The sequence below is a fragment of the Pinus tabuliformis genome, chromosome 5_2, assembly GCF_031772625.1.
Source record: "Pinus tabuliformis cultivar Carrire ecotype Pingquan chromosome 5_2, CPIR1, whole genome shotgun sequence".
Classification (NCBI taxonomy): domain Eukaryota; kingdom Viridiplantae; phylum Streptophyta; class Pinopsida; order Pinales; family Pinaceae; genus Pinus; species Pinus tabuliformis.
This window is the reverse complement of record NC_142306.1, coordinates 867,626,277-867,645,049: the sequence shown is the minus strand read 5'-3', so window position 1 is coordinate 867,645,049 and position 18,773 is coordinate 867,626,277. Positions and strand designations below refer to the sequence as shown.

Here is an 18,773-nt window from a genome sequence, read left to right as displayed (position 1 = left end):
ACTCATAGGTATGACGGATCGTGGAGCCCTAGAGGAGAGGCTCGCACAACTGGATGAAATGGAGGAAGAAATATTTTTAGCTGGCTTTCACCAACAGGTCCAAAAGCAGTGCGAAAAGGCATGGCATGGTCGACACATCAAGCTGTGCATATTTAAGGTAAATGACCAGGTTTTGTTATAAGATAGTAGATTCAATAAATTTCTAGGAAAATTTTGAATGCACTAGTTAGGGCCCTATGTCATTAAGGAAATTATTGATGGAGGAGCAATATAGCTGGTCAAATTAAATGGAGAACCCTTTCCAGGAAAGGTGAATGGCAGTCATTTGAAGCCATACACCGGCGGTCCAACCATGTGACTAAATGAAGGTAGAATAGTCTTAGAACTCCAGGAAGCTAAAAGGAGGTGTGAGACTATAAACTACACTTCCTATGTTGGGGAGTTGTGCGATTGGAGAATGGTGCAAAGCATGGAAGTGTCACAGGGCCCGCGGCAGCACAGAGAGGGTTGCGCTACCCAGGGCAAAAACATGTAGTTCAGCTGGAAAGTGACCATTACAGTCACTGTTCATGAAAATACGGCATAAATGAGGGAAAATGGAGTGGGTGGCTAACATTAAGATGAAATTGATGTCTCAGATCTGTTGGGCCACCAAATTAACCTCAATTTTCACTCCATTTTCACCTTTATCCTCATTTTGTCACCTCATTTCATCATATTATCATTACATAACCCTATATTTCCATTACCATATGAGTTTATATTCTCATTTTCCAAAGTTATTAATTTCATGTATTTAGAGTGAATTTATGATTAAAAGTTAGAGAAATAACATGTATTTGCTTATACCTAAAAGTGGCTTGAGTTTGATGACATGTGTAGATCATTTGGAAGTTTCCAAGGCACCCTTATGTGGCCTCCTAAGATCAAATTCGAATTTCAACTCAAGAGGTGGACCATATTCCAAGGAGAAAAATCATGGAGATTTTGATGTGTCATGGGATTTGTATCTAGTATTTAGGGATAAGTTGAGACAAGTATGGGTCTAGTAGATATTTAAGGGATCTACATTTATTGAGTAGATATCCCTAATTCATGTATAAATAAGAAGAGCATCCTCCAAATAATGTTATGATGGAGGAGGAGGGAGAGAAAACAATTATGAGTTATTCATTAGCACCAAATTTATGATCGTTCATTCAACATGAATAATATCATTTTCTCCAAATCATGAGTTATGAGTGTTGTTTGATTCTTAAGGTGTGATAGTTGCTCATGTGTGCTCATTGAGGAATGGAAGGATCCCCATACTGAGATAAGTGCACTTTGTTATAAAGTAATGTTGTGAATATACTAATTTTAATTATGATGTTCATCTTATTTCTTTCTTGTAAATACTTGTAGATAATTTTAGTATGAATTCATGTTGTGGCCATGTTTTCTTTTGTGAAGGTTGATCTCCTTTCAGTAACTAGTTTTGATGTGAGAAGGAAAACTAAAACTCCTAAGTTAGGAGTCTCTTCTCCATGAGCTAGATTAAATTGAAACAAGATTTACTTTCTCATATGCTTTCCTAGATTACATTTATGTGAATATTGATTCCCTTTCAGTATGTAGAGAAATCAAGTGCTCCTAAGTTAGGAGACTCTTCTCCATTAAGAATTGAACTGAAAACAATATTTACTTGCTTTCATTTATATGCTTTCTTTCTTACTTTCTTAGGTGTTTGATAATGTTATTATAGCAAGGTTGTAGAAGGACAATCAAGACTCTTGAACAAGAGACTCTTCTATATCTTCTAAAGTAAAATAATTCCATTGATCAAACATTTTTGTGCTTTTATAAAATAGATCTGATAATTTAGATTTGTAATATGCATTTCCATTCTAAACAAACTTCCTACACCTGTTTCATCTAAGGTCCCATATATTTTGGTTTGCTTCTAAGTTTACGATTCCCCAGATTGATAAATTAAATGATAGGGATTTAGCAGACAACTAAATCGCCTAACATTTTGGCGCCGTTTCCGGGGAAGCAAACTTAGATGTAAGCTAGTTAGGAAGTTTGTTTAGGAATAATTCTTATTTAGGATCATTTAGGGTTAATTGCATTTAGGAATTGTCATTTAAGTTTATTCTCATATAGGAAACATAGAAATAGAACACAAATAAAAAAACCCCCATTCCCTAAAAAAAACAAAAACACAATAAAAACAATGAGTATAAGTTTGTAACAACTCGCTCAGATCCTAGCAAGTGTTAGGATCTCCTCTTCTTGCGAAGAAGAGATCTTGACAGAAGCCAAAAGTTTAACTACTCATCTAGAAGAAAACAATGAATTAACATTTGAAGAATCTTGTATATCTGACGATGAACAATTATTTTAACAGGAAATTGAGGAGGACGAAGAGAAGTTGCAGCACGATCTGAATGAGAATGGAAATCACGCCTGTGAAAGCCTTATCGAAAAGTGGTTTCGATGGTTTCAAACAAGTACGAGGTTAGATCGATTTTGTTTTTATTTCATTAGATCATACTCACAAAAACTAGATTCGATCATCCTTGTATATTTTCAATTTAAAATTTGGAAATTGAAAATGAATATGTTTTTACTACTATTGCGTGAATGGTTACATTGGAAATTTAATTACACGTAATAGTTTGTAATTTTCAATTAGCATAGAGTAGGTGGGATCATATTTTCAGTTCGAATAAGTATGCTCTCCTCCTGCGTCTTTGTATGATCTCGAGGATCATAAAGTAGCACGTTTATAAATGTTTTCAGGGTAGCAATATACTTGTCTCCATTTGCTAAAAAAATCATCTTAAATCAATAAAAAAATCCTAAGTTTTTTTAGGGTTAGAATAAAATTTTAATTTTTTTAAAAAAAGATTTTGATTTAAATAATAATAATAATAATAATAATTTCTTTTATTTAAAAAAGAATTGATTTTTAGAATAAAATTCTTTAGAAATAAATTTAATTTTTTTTTATAAAAATAAATTTAGGAAAAATTTAGTTTTCATTTTTAATTTAAAACAAAAATCAATTTAAGAAAAAAATTCTTTTTGAAAATAGACAGCATGATTCGCTTAGAGTAGTAGCCATATTCCCATGATTCACACGTGGTTGCCGTATTCTCATGTAAGGATATACTTGCTTAAATGAAACGACTATTAAAATTTTAAGTGTCATGGGAATGATTTGTGCACTGTGGGGACAACAACCCAAAATAAGGATGCTTCCAAGTAACTATAAAAAGCTTCAAATAACCATACATGTAAACAGTCGGACCTCTAGCTATAAAGAAAATTAAAGGCCTCCTCCAGTGACATGTATTTGAGAAAAAACATTTAATGCCTCCTCGAGTTTCTTGTAGCTGCGAAACCCTTTTGTGAACAAAGCTTCAAATAAACATACCTATAAACAATTGAACCTGAGACTGTGGAAAAAAATGAAGATAATTGAACCTTAGGTATAATAATGCAAGCAAACAAAAAAATAGCATGCGAGACTTTTACAGCGGAGTAGAGGGATGAGAACGGTTGTTGCGTGCAGTCGTGTATATATCTTTTTCACATAAGAAGCCGAGATTGTTGGCTGTTTGGGTAAATATCTGTATAGAGAAGGGAACTAGGGGAAGACTTCGGGTGCACAATGCCTTCCAATATCTTCAACACTTTTGGGTCATCATTGACCTGTTCGGCCTTCGCCATTCAATATTTTAAATTTAATTCAATATATAAGAGCCGGCACTGGTGGCTATAAAAAAGGTACATGAATAGAATGTAAAAGGAATTTCATATACATCAACATAATAAAACAACAAAGTATAACAACCTGTGAACGCCCATTACAATCCACCGAAAGGGCTTCTCCAGGGATCGAACCCGGGCAGGTTCGGCTCCGTAAAGCCAAGAGCATAAGTCAATAATACCCCGACAAAATATACTTGTCCAGTTCTGCTCAAGCAGAGGAATACGATAGAGCCTTAATCACACCATAAATTTATGGATGGGAACCGCGAATCGGCCATGGATAATTGGGATCTCCCGGTAAGGGTTTATTCTTTGGCCGACTGACTTCTTCCCCCACTACCTTATCAATTCTATAACTGTATTTCTAAATAAGGTACATTTTCCAAAAATTGTGTGAATTTTCTAAATTAAGAAAGAACAAAATCCTCCAAAATCAATGAGAAGAATCAAGTTTCAGTTAGGGCTGGACATTTGTGTGGACACAATAGTTGGAGATGAGATGCACAGAGGGATTTCCGGAGGTCAGAAGAAACGTGTAACTACAGCCGAGATGTTGGTTGGTCCTGCCCGTGCTCTATTCATGGACGAGATATCGACCGGGCTAGACAGCTCAACCACATTCCAAATTGTAAAATGCTTGCACCAGAGTGTCAGTTTCCTTTATGAGCGTTATCTTGCTTCCATTAGTTGGGAAGAAACTTTTCCAGACAGGGGGTCATGTCCCAGACACCAACTATATTTTTATGGGGGATTTTGTGGATCGAGGATACAACATCCTTGAAGTATTCACAATTCTTTTGTTATTAAAAGCAAGATATCCAACAAGTATCACTCCCCTGCGAGACAATCATGAAAGCAGGCACATGACCCAGGTGTATGGATTTTATGATGAGTGCCAGCGTAAATATGGGAATGCAAATGCATGGCGTTATTGCACAGATGTGTTTGATTACCTTACACTCTCAGCAATCATTGATGGAAGGGTTCTTTGCCTACACGGAGGGCTCTCTCCTGATATACGGACAATTGATCAGATTAGAGTCATTGAGAGGAACTGTGAAATACCACATGAAGGGCCTTTCTGTGATTTAATGTGGAGCGACCCAGAAGAAATTGAGACTTGGGCAGTTAGTCCTCGTGGTGCGGGGTGGTTTTTTGGATCTCGTGTCACTTCTGAATTCAATCATATCAATAACTTGGAACTTGTGTGCCGAGCACATCAATGCTATAGAGCATGAAATAATTCAGAAAGAAGGCAACGCAGGAGGCCTGGAGTTAGAGTCATGGCGGTGGCTCTGGCACCAGGTTTGTCTCACAAGCTAAAGAAAGTACTTGAAGCTCGCATGGATTCACCAGATCTTCTTACATCTCTCAACACACTCTCGTCCTTCTACACCAACAATAATCAGCAAGCTAGAAGGAATCTCAGATCTACAATTGAAAAGCGGGCTCTTGCCATCAACGAAAAATTTCTCTCTGCTTCAGAATCTACTCAGAAGGCTTTGGATGCAGTTGAACTAGCAGTTGTTGGTTTGGCAGAGTGTTGTGACAAGATTGCTAAGGCACTGAATAGCTGCAGTGCTACTACAGAGGTTATCATTATTCCAAGTAATGCTTAGAAACAAGCACTATTTCAGAAGAATTATGTAGGAAGACCTGAGATTTGAAAAGTAACTGCGCTAGTTTTAAAATCTCTCGGTTATTTTTGGCGGGGCGTTTGATCAATATCATAGTTTTCTGGGGTTTTCAGTGAACATTTGGAACAAGTTTCATCCATGGCTTCCCATTTCTGGAACGAGGGTGATAGATAATCTGAAGAGGAAGAGAATTAAAATGAAGAGGAGAATGTTGGCAGTTGGATCGAATAAACATTTGGTATTATTCATATTTTATTTTTAAATTAGTTTAAATTTACTTTTTCTTATATTTAGAATTTGTACTAATGCTATTTGAATTTATAATTTTCATTTTCTTTTACTTTTATTCCAATTTAGAGTTAGTTTTTAGTTTATTGTTAATATTTATTTAATTTGATCATTATAGATTTTCATTTTTTTCCAATGTGTAGATTTAATTAATACATAATTATTTTAGTAACAGAAAAAAATCAAAACAATGCAAAACATTTTTTTATTTAATTTTTATTTTAATAACAATCCAAAACAAATTTAAAAAAAAAAAAAATCAAAGCAATTAAAAAAAATTCAAACAATTCACAATAAAAAAAAAACATTTTTTTTAACAATCCAAAGCAATTTTTAATTAAAAAAAAAAAAATAACAAAACAAAACAAATCAAAGCCATTAAATAAAATATTAGAACAATTCAAAAAAAAAAAATTAAAAAACCAATTAAAAAATAAAATAATTTCAAAATAATTTCAAAATAAATAAATAAATAAACTGCAAATGGAAATTTCTTAACAGCTGGAAACATTTTATGCTAACTTGTCTTGTTGGAGTTAGGAACTAGCACACAAAGGCAACAGGTAAAAAAATTCATTTCATTTTATTTTGTTGCTAGCATTTATACTTGTATTTTATGTTCTTCAAAAAGCTCTAACAATTTTCATGCAAGATTTGAACTGAGCTTTGACAGGTGCGCGATGATCCAAGTCCATGAAGATGTGATCTCTCGAAATCACATTCATTATTGAAGCTTGAAGGAGTTAATTAAATATGTCGTGACATTTGTCGCTACACATCATCTTTTGCGTCATGATATGTTACCCACACTTCTCCTTCAAAGCCTCATCAGTCATCCATGTTAAAGTCCATTGATTCATTGCCTTATCCATCATGACTTCATACATGTCTACTTTTCTGAGTTGCATACATTTTTTCCTACCTTCAATCCATCTTTTTGCCTCGTGAATAAATCATCCATCTCTCTACATTGCCTTGCTTTCCTTGCCATAAAAACTGTTTGACCATAACATCTTGTATCTATAGTCCTACCAATCATTTGTACGAACTCGCGTTCAATGATGTGGGATTCCTTAAGGCCCACCTTTCAACAAGTCTTGACCCATCGACCTCAGCACCTTATCTGGGATAAAGACTAGAGTCATTATTAGTACCTTGAGGCTTGCATGCCTTAATGGCAAGTCTTCTCGCCAACGAACAATGGGAATACATTAATGTCTCTTGTTTGTTGGATCTTGCAAGTGGCTCGACATCAGCTCATTCATTCGCACTTCGCAAGATGTACTTGGGTACCTTGGCACTCATTGACATTAATGGTGAGTTTGCCTCGCATTAGTTAATGACATTCATCAATGGTCGGTAATCCAATGACTTCTTTCCATGTTCGACATCGACACATTCATTCACATGGAAAGAATTGTGCCACGATATGGGACGAGATGAAGACTATATGATTCAAGAGAAGATTCAACAGGTTCAGTAATAGTAATAAAAGATCCACATTCACAACTTCATCCATCATATATGCAACCAAGACACAGATCACATTCTTATATTCTTCATTCCATGATTCAACAGCAGAAGCTACACTTTTCTACATATACACAGTTTGTCCACTCAGGTAAGTAAAGGTATGTTCTTTTCTAACTTTTTATCATACAATTCCTTTAATACTAAAATTATAATTTTTGGAAAATGTTTCACCATGCTCATATTCACATCCATACTCCATTATCACCTTCCATATGTCATATATGTCCTTTCTACACATATCATCCTAACCAACATACTTTTTCTAACGAGCATACTTTTTCCAAACAACTACTATTGCATTATGATTCAAATGTTACATGTTTTGCAAATAATGATCAAAGAAAGAAAGGTTGATTAAATGTTTTCAAAGACTTTTGATGCAACACAAAAACAATGAAAGTATTGTTACACAAGAACCAATACTAAGCAAATTTTGGTCGTTACACAAGAACCAACCAAAATAATATGTTGCAAGCAAATGTTTTTAAGAGAGAAGACTTTGCAAAAAGGAACAAAGTTGTCAAAAAGAAAATTGTGTGAAACGATATCAGCCAAAGTTCATGTAAAAGCAGGACAATTCAAAAGATCAAATCATGATCAATGTAATAGATTGCATGAGGACATGCAATAAGTTAAGTTGGGGGGTATGTTGGGCCGCCAAATAAACCTCAATTTTCACTCCATTTTCACCTTTATCCTCATTTTGTCACCTCATTTCATCATATTATCATTACATAACCCTATATTTCCATTACCATATGAGTTTATATTCTCATTTTCCAAAGTTATTAATTTCATGTATTTAGAGTGAATTTATGATTAAAAGTTAGAGAAATAACATGTATTTGCTTATACCTAAAAGTGGCTTGAGTTTGATGACATGTGTAGATCATTTGGAAGTTTCCAAGGCACCCTTATGTGGCCTCCCAAGATCAAATTCGAATTTCAACTCAAGAGGTGGACCATATTCCAAGGAGAAAAATCATGGAGATTTTGATGTGTCATGGGATTTGTATCTAGTATTTAGGGATAAGTTGAGACAAGTATGGGTCTAGTAGATATTTAAGGGATCTACATTTATTGAGTAGATATCCGTAATTCATGTATAAATAAGAAGAGCATCCTCCAAATCATGTTATGATGGAGGAGGAGGGAGAGAAAACAATTATGAGTTATTCATTAGCACCAAATTTATGATTGTTCATTCAACATGAATAATATCATTTTCTCCAAATCATGAGTTATGAGTGTTGTTTGATTCTTAAGGTGTGATAGTTGCTCATGTGTGCTCATTGAGGAATGGAAGGATCCCCATACTGAGATAAGTGCACTTTGTTGTAAAGTAATGTTGCGAATATACTAACTTTAATTATGATGTTCATCTTATTTCTTTCTTGTAAATACTTGTAGATAATTTTAGTATGAATTCATGTTGTGGCCATGTTTTCTTGTGTGAAGGTTGATCTCCTTTCAGTAACTAGTTTTGATGTGAGAAGGAAAACCAGGAACTCCTAAGTTAGGAGTCTCTTCTCCATGAACTAGATTAAATTGAAATAAGATTTACTTTCTCATATGCTTTCCTAGATTACATTTATGTGAATATTGATTCCCTTTCAGTATCTAGAGAAATCAAGTCCTCCTAAGCTAGGAGATTCTTCTCCATTAAGAACTGAACTGAAAACAATATTTACTTGCTTTCATTTATATGCTTTCTTTCTTGCTTTCTTAGGTGTTTGATAATGTTATTATAGCAAGGTTGTAGAAGGAAAATCAGGACTCTTGAACAAGAGACTCTTCTCTATCTTCTAAAGTAAAATAATTCCATTGATCAAACATTTTTATGCTTTTATAAAATAGATCTGATAATTTAGATTTGTAATATGCATTTCCATTCTAAACAAACTTCCTACACCTGTTTCATCTAAGGTCCCATATATTTTGGTTTGCTTCTATGTTTACGATTCCCTGGATTGATAAATTAAATGATAGGGATTTAGCAGACAACTAAATCGCCCAACAAGATCCTTGAAAATATGCTGCCAATATTAATGAACTAATTTTGGTGGGGACGATCAGATTTGAGTTCAAAATGCCCTATAAATTACAAGTGGTTGTCCAACGAAAAACACTTGGCATTTTGAGAATTGAGTTGTTGAGCTCTCAGGCATCCATGAACCGGAATTGTTCGAGATTTTCAAAGAGACTCTTGAGTTTGTGAACTTGCCAAAAATGATGCAAGCACTGCTAGAGAGCATTATGTTGTCACTCGAAGAAGTTATAAATACTGAGCAAGTAGTAGAAGTGCTGACACAGGAAATGGAAAGAGAGGAAAAAGTAGCTGCTCTGGAAATAGTCAAAGTATTGGTAGAGGTCCCTACGTCATCGAGAATTCCAAGACTGAAGCCAACCCAAACCAAGGAGACCGTGAAGGACAAGAAGGGCAATCCACCTGCCATACCGGTGTGTGCATCACCAAGGAGAAACCCACCAAAGTCCACTGCATAGGATAAAGGCAAGGCTATAAACCTAGAACCATAGGACGAAGATATCGAAGACATCTCGATGGATGATGAGGATGTGGGAGTTGAAGTAGAGGAGGTTGAAGCCCAGGCTGCAGACCTTATTACGTGGTTTCCAGAGTATGTCCCTCAGTGCAAGACTAAGTCCAAGGTCCCAAAGGACATTGATGAGAGTAAGACTCCCTTGCAAACCCCTCTACTGTTGGACGAAATTGTTTTCGATGGTCCGCGCTTGGCACGAGTGCCCATACTGAAGCTTGAAGACTAGTACTTAGCGGACCATGAGAAGTTCCCACACCTAGTGACTGAACAGCTGATGTGCCACATTATAGATATGAATACTGGAATAACTATCTTGGAGCCGCAGAGGTGGCTCAAGGGAGTAGAAAAGGCAGGGTTGCTCAACCTACTCTAGGTGTTGCACTATAACCACACCCCAGTGATAGTTTTGGTCATCAAGCAGCTATTGTGCTTGGTGCATGATGGGTTTCTATGGCTGGAGGAGCTGATACCCATCACAGATAGGTTGATTCACTGAATAACGTGTCTGCCATATACAGGTGAGAATCCACCGATGATCTTTGGTGGTAAGGGTGGCAAGCAAGCTCTTGTAGAGTCAATGAAGGAGAAATTTACGTTGGTGAAGAAGCCATGTGGGTATGCTATCTCTAACATCTTCGACTCTGCTGTGAAGGTTGCTGATCAGGTGCTCATGTCCTAAGTGTCATAAAATGCTCAGAATTTAAAGTGAACTGGTTCAAAGTTGAATGAATGGATATTGCTCATCTTCCCAATTTCGGCGCCACAAACGGTTCAAAAAACGGTCGTTGTATGAGGAAGTTATGGCAAAAAGAAGAATTTGTCCATAACATTAGAAATTTTAATTTTTCAAAAAAAATTAAAAAAGGAATATTCCACTGGGCACGAAATCCAAGGCAACCACCAAACATTAAATGTAACTGCAGTTAAGTTGGCAGAATTTTGGCAGGAGCGCCAAATTTGGCAGACCCGCCATAATTGGTGGAGCTATCTGGAGTTAACTAAAGTTAGCTGGAGTTTTTCTAGGGGCAAACTGGAGAAACTTTAAATGGCCATAACTTTGGCTAGGAAAGTCGGGTTTGGATGAATGTTTTTTTGATTTTGGGTATTTTTGACCTTCTGAAGCCATTGGTGTAGGTCTTACAGCCATCTGAGGTCATGTACAGAGGTTTTGGAGCCGTGAAAGTTCTAGGAGCCACTACGGCCTAGTTTTGTGAAGACTGTACAGGGTTGCAGGTATCCATTGGAGGTGATCCAATAGTCAATCCTGAAGGATTCAAGTGTTCTGAATCCATTTTTGCCATCTATTTCTCCTGTATATGCTTCTATTCAGCTTTATTTTCAATTTGAGCATTTAATAAAAATAAGGACAAGCCCGGTTGAGAGCTTTGGACCCAACAGATGTAGCCCTGGAGGGGGTGAATTTCTTTATCAACTTCTTTTGCATTTATGGTTGATTTATTTTGCAGAAAAAATTCATTTTAATGTGTTCAATAGTAAAAGGAAATAACTCTGCTATGCTTAAATGGGTCATGAATAGCTGAAAATTTCATGTGTTTTCTTTCTGTAAGACATGGAAATCTTTTAAACATGTTTAATTCTGAATTGAATACCTTGCAAACAAAATTCAAGTAGTTTCAAATTCAGATCAAGTTGGTATCAGAGCTCAGGGTTTTGTGCAAAGATCTTCTAACTGTCTTGCAAAGTATTGATGCTTACCAGGTTGAAACTTAAAAGAGGGGAAGGACAGTTGACTAGAGAACGAGAGAATCCTCAGTTAAGGAAGGCCAGAGAGCCATCACCTCCACCTTCAATTTCACCCTCAAGAGTCTCAGCAGAAGCTTCAAGGATGTCTGAAGAGAAATTCCTACAGAGACAGGTCCAAGAGAAGAAGAAAGAGTCTTTAGAAAGGCTTTCGTGGACCTCACTGAAATGGTGAGGATATTGTACCAAGAAAGAAATGAGAAATTGGCTGGAGAAGGGTCCAAACATCCACATGAAGGAGAGGGCTCTTCAGGAGGTAAGAAGGATGATGATCATTCCAAGAAAGGACATGGAGGAAATGGTGATCCACCACCCCCATCTTCACCTTCTTCCTCTTCATCCTCGTCTTCTTCCGTTCATAAGCATAGATCCTCTGGAAAAAGTCCTTTTTTGAAGCTTGATGTAAAATTCGAATTACCTATGTTTAATGGTGAAGTGAATGCAGAAAAGCTTGACAACTGGATTAGGCAGTTGGAAGTTTACTTGAGGATCCAGAATATGCATGATGATGTCACAAAGATTCAGTTGGCTTCTTTGAGAATGGATGGAACATCACAGGTCTGGTGGGAGGCCAAGACTAAAGAGGAGATCAAGAAATTTGGTAAGGTCACCTTAACATGGCCTGAATTTCTGTTAGCCATTAAAAAACAGTTTTATCCTCTTGCTCACATGCAGAAATCCATTATGAATTGGCAAAATTTCAGACAACTTAAGGGTCAGAGTGTCCAAGACTGCACCCAAGAATTCAGGAGAAGAGCTCTCCTGTTAGGGGTAGATTTACAGACCCAAGAAACCTTGCTGAAATACATCGGTGGCTTTCATAGCTACCTTAGACACACCATCTTGATGTTTAACCCTACTAGCCTGGACGAGGTTTGTGTCCAAGCTACCCATTTAGAGGCAAGGGGAAAAAACACATTTGAAGAGGGTAGGAACAAGCCCCCCAAGGGGTAAAACAAAGAGAAAACCTCCAAGGGAAAGAGCAAAAAGAATGCATCTGTCAAATAGGAGAGTGAGAAAGTGATCTGTAAACACTGTTCTAAACCAGGCCATGAGGAGAAAAAATGTTGGAAATTATATCCTGAAAAAAGACCTCAATTTAACAAATCCAAAGGGAAACAGAAAACTGTTGCTACTACATCTACACCACAAGATTTAGGGGAAGATTCAGGTGATGAAACCAAAATTACAGCCATGGGTTTGAAAAACTTGAAGGAAAAAGAAGTTGAAACTCAAGCCAACACTAGTACCTCAAACTGCCATGTACAAGCTCCTAATGAGGAAGAAAGAATTGAACTAGTTCATGTGAGGGTGATTTCAACACATACTAAAATTGACACACTTTTTGATAGTGGGTCACAAGCAAACCTTATATTAGAGGACTTGGTCAAGCAGCTTAAACTTGAGACCGTTCCACATCCGAAGCCATATCCACTTGGATGGATTTGCAAGGATGCAAATTTACAAGTTTCAAGAAAGTGCACACTGCGGTTTGCAACTACTGCACATTTTATTGACACAGTTGAACTTGATGTGGTACCTTTTGATATAGCAGGAATTGTTTTGGGAAGTCCTTACTTGTTTGACAGGAAAGCTATCTTTCATCACCATGAAAACAAATATCATCTTTTCAAAGATGGTAAGGATTTCATTGTTAGAGCTCATCGCAAGAAGACAAATATAGCAATGGTGAATGCAGGACAGGTAAAAAGGCTGGTCAATTCAAGTAAGAATTTTGTTCTTCTTATGATTAAGCCCAAGGTTGATGTGAATCATGAGTCATTTGAAAATTGTGATCCAAAACTTAAATCAGATCTGTATGATGTAGTTGATGCATATCATGAGATGTTTCAGGAGCCAACAGGTTTGCCTCCTAAGAGGGAGATTCAGCATGAAATCCATTTGCATCCAGATTGTCCTCTTCCAAACATAGGCATGTACCGCATGTCTATTATGGAGAATTCTGAAATAAAGAAGCAAATCAAGGACTTGTTGGACAAGGGTTTCATAAGGCCAAGTACTTTGCCATTTGGGTCACTGATTGTATTGATTCCAAAGATAGATGGAACTTGGCGTATGTGTGTTGATTTCAGGGCCTTGAACAAGATAACGGTAAAGAATCATTACCCACTCCCAAGGATAGATGATTTGCTAGACCAGCTAAAAGATGCTCGATATTTCACTAAGCTAGACTTGCGCAGTGGATATCATCAAGTAAGAATTGAAGAAAGTGACATTTGGAAGACAACCTTTAAAACCAAACAAGGACTCTTTGAGTGGCTTGTGATGCTGTTTCGTTTGTGCAATGCACCTGCAACTTTCATGTGGGTAATGGATGATGTCTTGCGTCCTTTTCTTGATGATTTCATTATTGTCTACTTAGATGACATCTTAATTTTCAGCAAGTCTAGAGACGATCATGTCATGCATGTTAGAAAAGTACTTGATGTTTTGAAGAAGAATCAGTTATTTCTTAAAATGTCAAAGTATGAATTTGGAAAGACTTCTTTGGTTTATTTGGGACACATAGTAGGAGGAGGTGATTTGAGAATTGATCTTGCTAAGATTGAGGCTATTTTGAAGGGGCCTACTCCCAAATCCATAACAGAGGTAAGAAGTCTTTTGGGTGCAGCTCAATATTGGAGGAAGTTTATCTCTAACTTCTCTTCTATAGCAGCTCCTATGCATGCAGTGACAAGTGTGAAGCATGCTTTCCAATGGGGAGGCAAGTAGCAAAAAGCTTTCGAATCTTTGAAAGAGAAGATTAGTTCAGCTCCAGTCCTTGTATTACCGGATTTGAGACAGCCATTTGAGATACAAACTGATGCTAGTGATTATGCTATGGGTGTAGTTCTTCTACAACATGGTAAGCCTATTGCTTTTCATTCTGAAACTTTTAATGGTGCTGTTGTAAATTATCCTACATATGATAAGGAGTTGTATGCGTTGGTACAAAGCGTCAAAAAGTGGAAACACTACTTGATGGGCAAAGAAACTATTATACATACTGACCATCAGCCCTTACAATACTTGCAAAATCAAAGCAAGTTACAACAGTCACGACACTTCAGATGGATGGGCTTCTTGCAACAGTTCCATTTGGTAATAAGGTACAAGAAAGGTACTTTGAATAAGAATGCTGATATGATTTCAAGGCCTATTATTGGTGTTGCTACTTTACTTAAGAATGATTCCATTGTACATGATAGTTACATAGAACAATATGCATCTGATGATGACTTTAAAGATGTGTATGCTAACTTGAGTAAATGGAATCATGTAGAGGAAAATGACTATCACATGCATAACAATTTGCTGTTTCATTTGGGCAAGTTGTGTATACCACAGGGGGAGAGGATAAATGTCATAAGAGAAGCTCATTCTTCTCTTATTTCTGGCCATTTTGGTGTGAGCAAAACAGTTGCACATTTACAGAGGTATTGCTATTGGCCTCGCATGGTAGATTCTGTTTCAAGGTTCCTAAGTGGTTGTTCATTATGTACTACAAGCAAGCCTAGCAACAAGAAGCTTGGTTTGTATACTCCTTTGTCGGTACCTTCTAGACCATCGGAGAGCATCTCTATGGATTTTGTAGGAGGTTTGCCAAAATCTCGAAAGCATCATGATTATTTATATGTAGTAGTTGATCGTTTCAGCAAAATGTGTATACTTATGCCTTGTAAGAAAACTATAACTGTTGAACAAACTGCTGAATTATTTTTTCATCACGTATGGATTCACTTTGGTTTGCCTAATTCCATTATTAGTGACAAGGATTCCATATTTATGGGGAATTTTTGGTCCAACCTATGGGAGATGATGGACACAAAGTTGAAGAAAAGTACTGCTTTCCATCCGCAAACAGATGGACAAACCAAAGTTTTGAACAGAACCATTGTGCACCTCTTGAGAGGTTATTGCAGCAAGCATCCCAAGCTTTTGGATGAACATTTGCACTACATACAGCATGCTTACAATCGTGCCAAGAACTCTTCCACAAACACCTCACCGTTTGAAGCTTGTTTTGGTTACTTGCCAAAATCACCTCTTGATTTCATTCTTGAGAAAGATGTCGCCATTGAGGGACATAGTGACATTGACAAAGGTCGTTCATTCATTGAAATAATTCAGCAAATACATCAGCAAATTCAAGAACAGCTTGAGAAGAGTCAAGGCAAGTACAAGGAAAGACATGACAAGCATAGAGTCGATCACAAGTTTCAAGCAGGAGATGAGGTATGGATGTACATTAGTAAGGAAAGGATGCAAGGAGAAGGTAAAAAGCTGAAGCCTATTCATTATGGTCCATTCAAAATCCTCAAGAAGGTTGGAAATAATGCTTTTCAATTAGATTTGTCTTCCTACATGCAAATGTTTTCTGTTGTCAATGTGGAGAACTTACGTTTGTATGAACCTCCTTTGATTGCTGATAATGAAAATGCTATTCAGCTGCCATCTATAGAAGATTTCTCGCCATAATTCTTAGATGAGCTGAAAGAAGATACAATCCTTGACAGAAGGACACACACTTCAAGGAGGGGCAATGTAAATTATGTTCGGGTTGGTTTCAAAGGCAGCAAACCGAACAAGGCAAAGTGGATGGAGGTGGACAGAGTGAGGGAGCTATACCCTCACCTCTTTAATAGGTAGTCGAAGGCTTTTGGGGTCCAAAAGCTTCCCAATGGGGAGGCGTGATCAGGTGCTCATGTCCTAAGTGTCGTAAAATGCTCAAAATTTAAGGTGCTTATAACTGGTTCAAAGTTGAATGACTATAAATTTCTCATCTTACCGATTCCGGCGCCGCAAACGGTTCGAAAAACGGTCACCGTATGAGGAAGTTATGGCAAAAAGAAGAATTTGTCCATAACATTAGAAATTTTAATTTTTCAAAAAAAATTAAAAAAGGAATATTCCGTCGGGCACGAAATCCGAGGAAACCACCAAACATTAAATGTAACTGCAGTTAATTTGGTGGAATTTTGGCAGGAGCTCCAAATTTGGCGGACCCGCCATAATTGGCGGAGCTATCTGGAGTTAACTAAAGTTAGTTGGAGTTTTTCTAGGGGAAAACTGGAGAAACTTTAAATGGCCATAACTTTGGCTATGAAAGTTGGTTTTGGATGATTTTTTTTTTTGATTTTGGGTATTTTCAACCTTATGAAGCCATTGGTGCAGGTTTTACAGCCATATGAGGTCATTTATAGAGGTTTTGGTGCCGTGAAAGTTCTAGGAGCCACTAGGGCCTAGTTTTGTGAAGACTGTACAGGGTTGCAGGTATCCATTGGAGGTGATCCAATAGTCAATCCTGAAGGATTCAAGTGTTTTGAATCCATTTTTACCATCTATTTCTCCTGTAGATGCTTCTATTCAGCTGTATTTTCAATTTGAGCATTTAATAAAAACAAGGAAAAGCCCAGTTGGGAGCTTTGGACCCAGCAAACGTAGCCCTGGAGGGGGTGAACTGCTTTATCAACTTCTTTTGCATTTGTGGTTGATTTATTTTGCAGAACAAATTCATTTTAATGTGTTCAATAGTAAAAGGAAATAACTCTGCTATGCTTAAATGGGTCATGAACAGCTGAAAATTTCATGTGTTTTCTTTCGGCAAGACATGGAAATCTTTTAAACATGTTTAATTCTGAATTGAATACCTTGCAAACAAATTTAAAGTAGTTTCAAATTTAGATCAGTTGCCATGCAGATCCTTACAGGGAAGGTGATGCGGAAGTATCGCACTGATGAGGTGTCGGCGCCTGTCGTTACGCTTGCACAGTAGTGTACGGGAGGAGTCCAGTTTAATTGGTCAGACTACCTTCATGGAGATTTCCTGGCAAACTTTCGTGAAGCACAAGAGCTCAGCAAGACATTCCATTACACGTGGCTCTTACTGTCAATTGTGCTAGTAGTGTGGGAGCTACCAGAGGATAGCCAGTTCCCCTTGGTCATGCCAGACCTCCCTGAAGCAGTGAAGTATGCTTCACTGTGGGTGACCAAGGACGTGCAATGAGCTCGGGACAACAAGATCTTCTAGATATTGATGGAGATGAATATCAGGATGGCCATCAATCGCAAGCCACGATTGTCGCCCACGGTGTATGCTAACCTGCAGAGCTATGTCGGTTTCAAAGACAATTTTCATCAAATATCCATGAGGGCATGGAAGGACCCCGAGCAGAAGTGGTACGACTTACCATATCTGGCCACAGATGATGCCATTGATGCGGTGCTTGATCAATGGCCGATAGAGCGGTGCACTACCACAAACTTGGTAGTGGGTGGAAGCAAGTCTTCCACATAGAAGAAGAAGGAGGAGGCCAAGCTAAAGATGGCATAGTTGGTCGAGAAGAGGAAAAAGGAGGCCACTAATAAGGCCTAGGTGAAACAGGCAGAAAAGCAGGTAGGTAAGCAGAAATGTAGAATAGAGTGTGCCTCTGACAAAGGCGCAAGGTCACCTTCACTTGAAATAGAAGAGGAAGAAACAGAATAGCACAACGCGAACCCTAAGGAGACGTCCACCCACATTAAATGCCCAAGACAGCTAGAGAAGGGCGGGTCTAGAAAGAAATCCAAGGTGACCAAGACCTCACTGGACCCTATCACATTGAGGAAGGGTGACTTACATGATATCAGTGATACAGTCAGAGATGTCATCGCGGAGGCCCTGCAACAATTTGAATAGAAACAATAGATCATCCTAGGGGCTATCCATACCGTGTTGCAGGAGTTGCAGGCCCACGTGTCGTAGGCTAGTACGGTGTCTACCAGCTTGTCCATCAGTACTTTCGAGGCTGACGATATGCTACACACGATTGCTTCCATGGTGATAGTGCTACTAGATGGAGCACTGAGCATGGACAATGAGGCTGACAGGCTGACTGTTAGCACCCTGAAGGGAGTTGGACTAAACCTGGAAGCGCTTCCACGCGAAGCACTCCACCTCCTACAAGATGAAGTAATTGCAGAGCTGATGGCCCATGAGCACTGCGCCCTCTAGGTGATCAGCAAATAATGGATCAACAATGAACATATGGCACTAAAGATAAATGCTTCCATCATCGCTGAGACTAAGGTGACCATCCAAAGCAAGAAGATCATGTAGGTCATTGAGGAGGCATGTAGAATGGTCTCAAAGTTGGCCATGCCAGAGGAGGAGCTAGTCAAGGTACAAATCTGTAAGTTGGCCATAGGGGTGCATGACACTCGGATTGAGATGGCATGGGTTCAGTTGGAGTTT

At 37.8% G+C, this 18,773-nt stretch overlaps 1 pseudogene; it reads left to right on the top strand.

Moving 5' to 3' along the window:
* The first annotated feature begins 4,421 nt into the window (after positions 1–4,421).
* On the top strand, positions 4,422–5,012 carry LOC149162082 (phytochrome-associated serine/threonine-protein phosphatase pseudogene; annotated as a pseudogene).
* Positions 5,013–18,773: the final 13,761 nt, after the last annotated feature.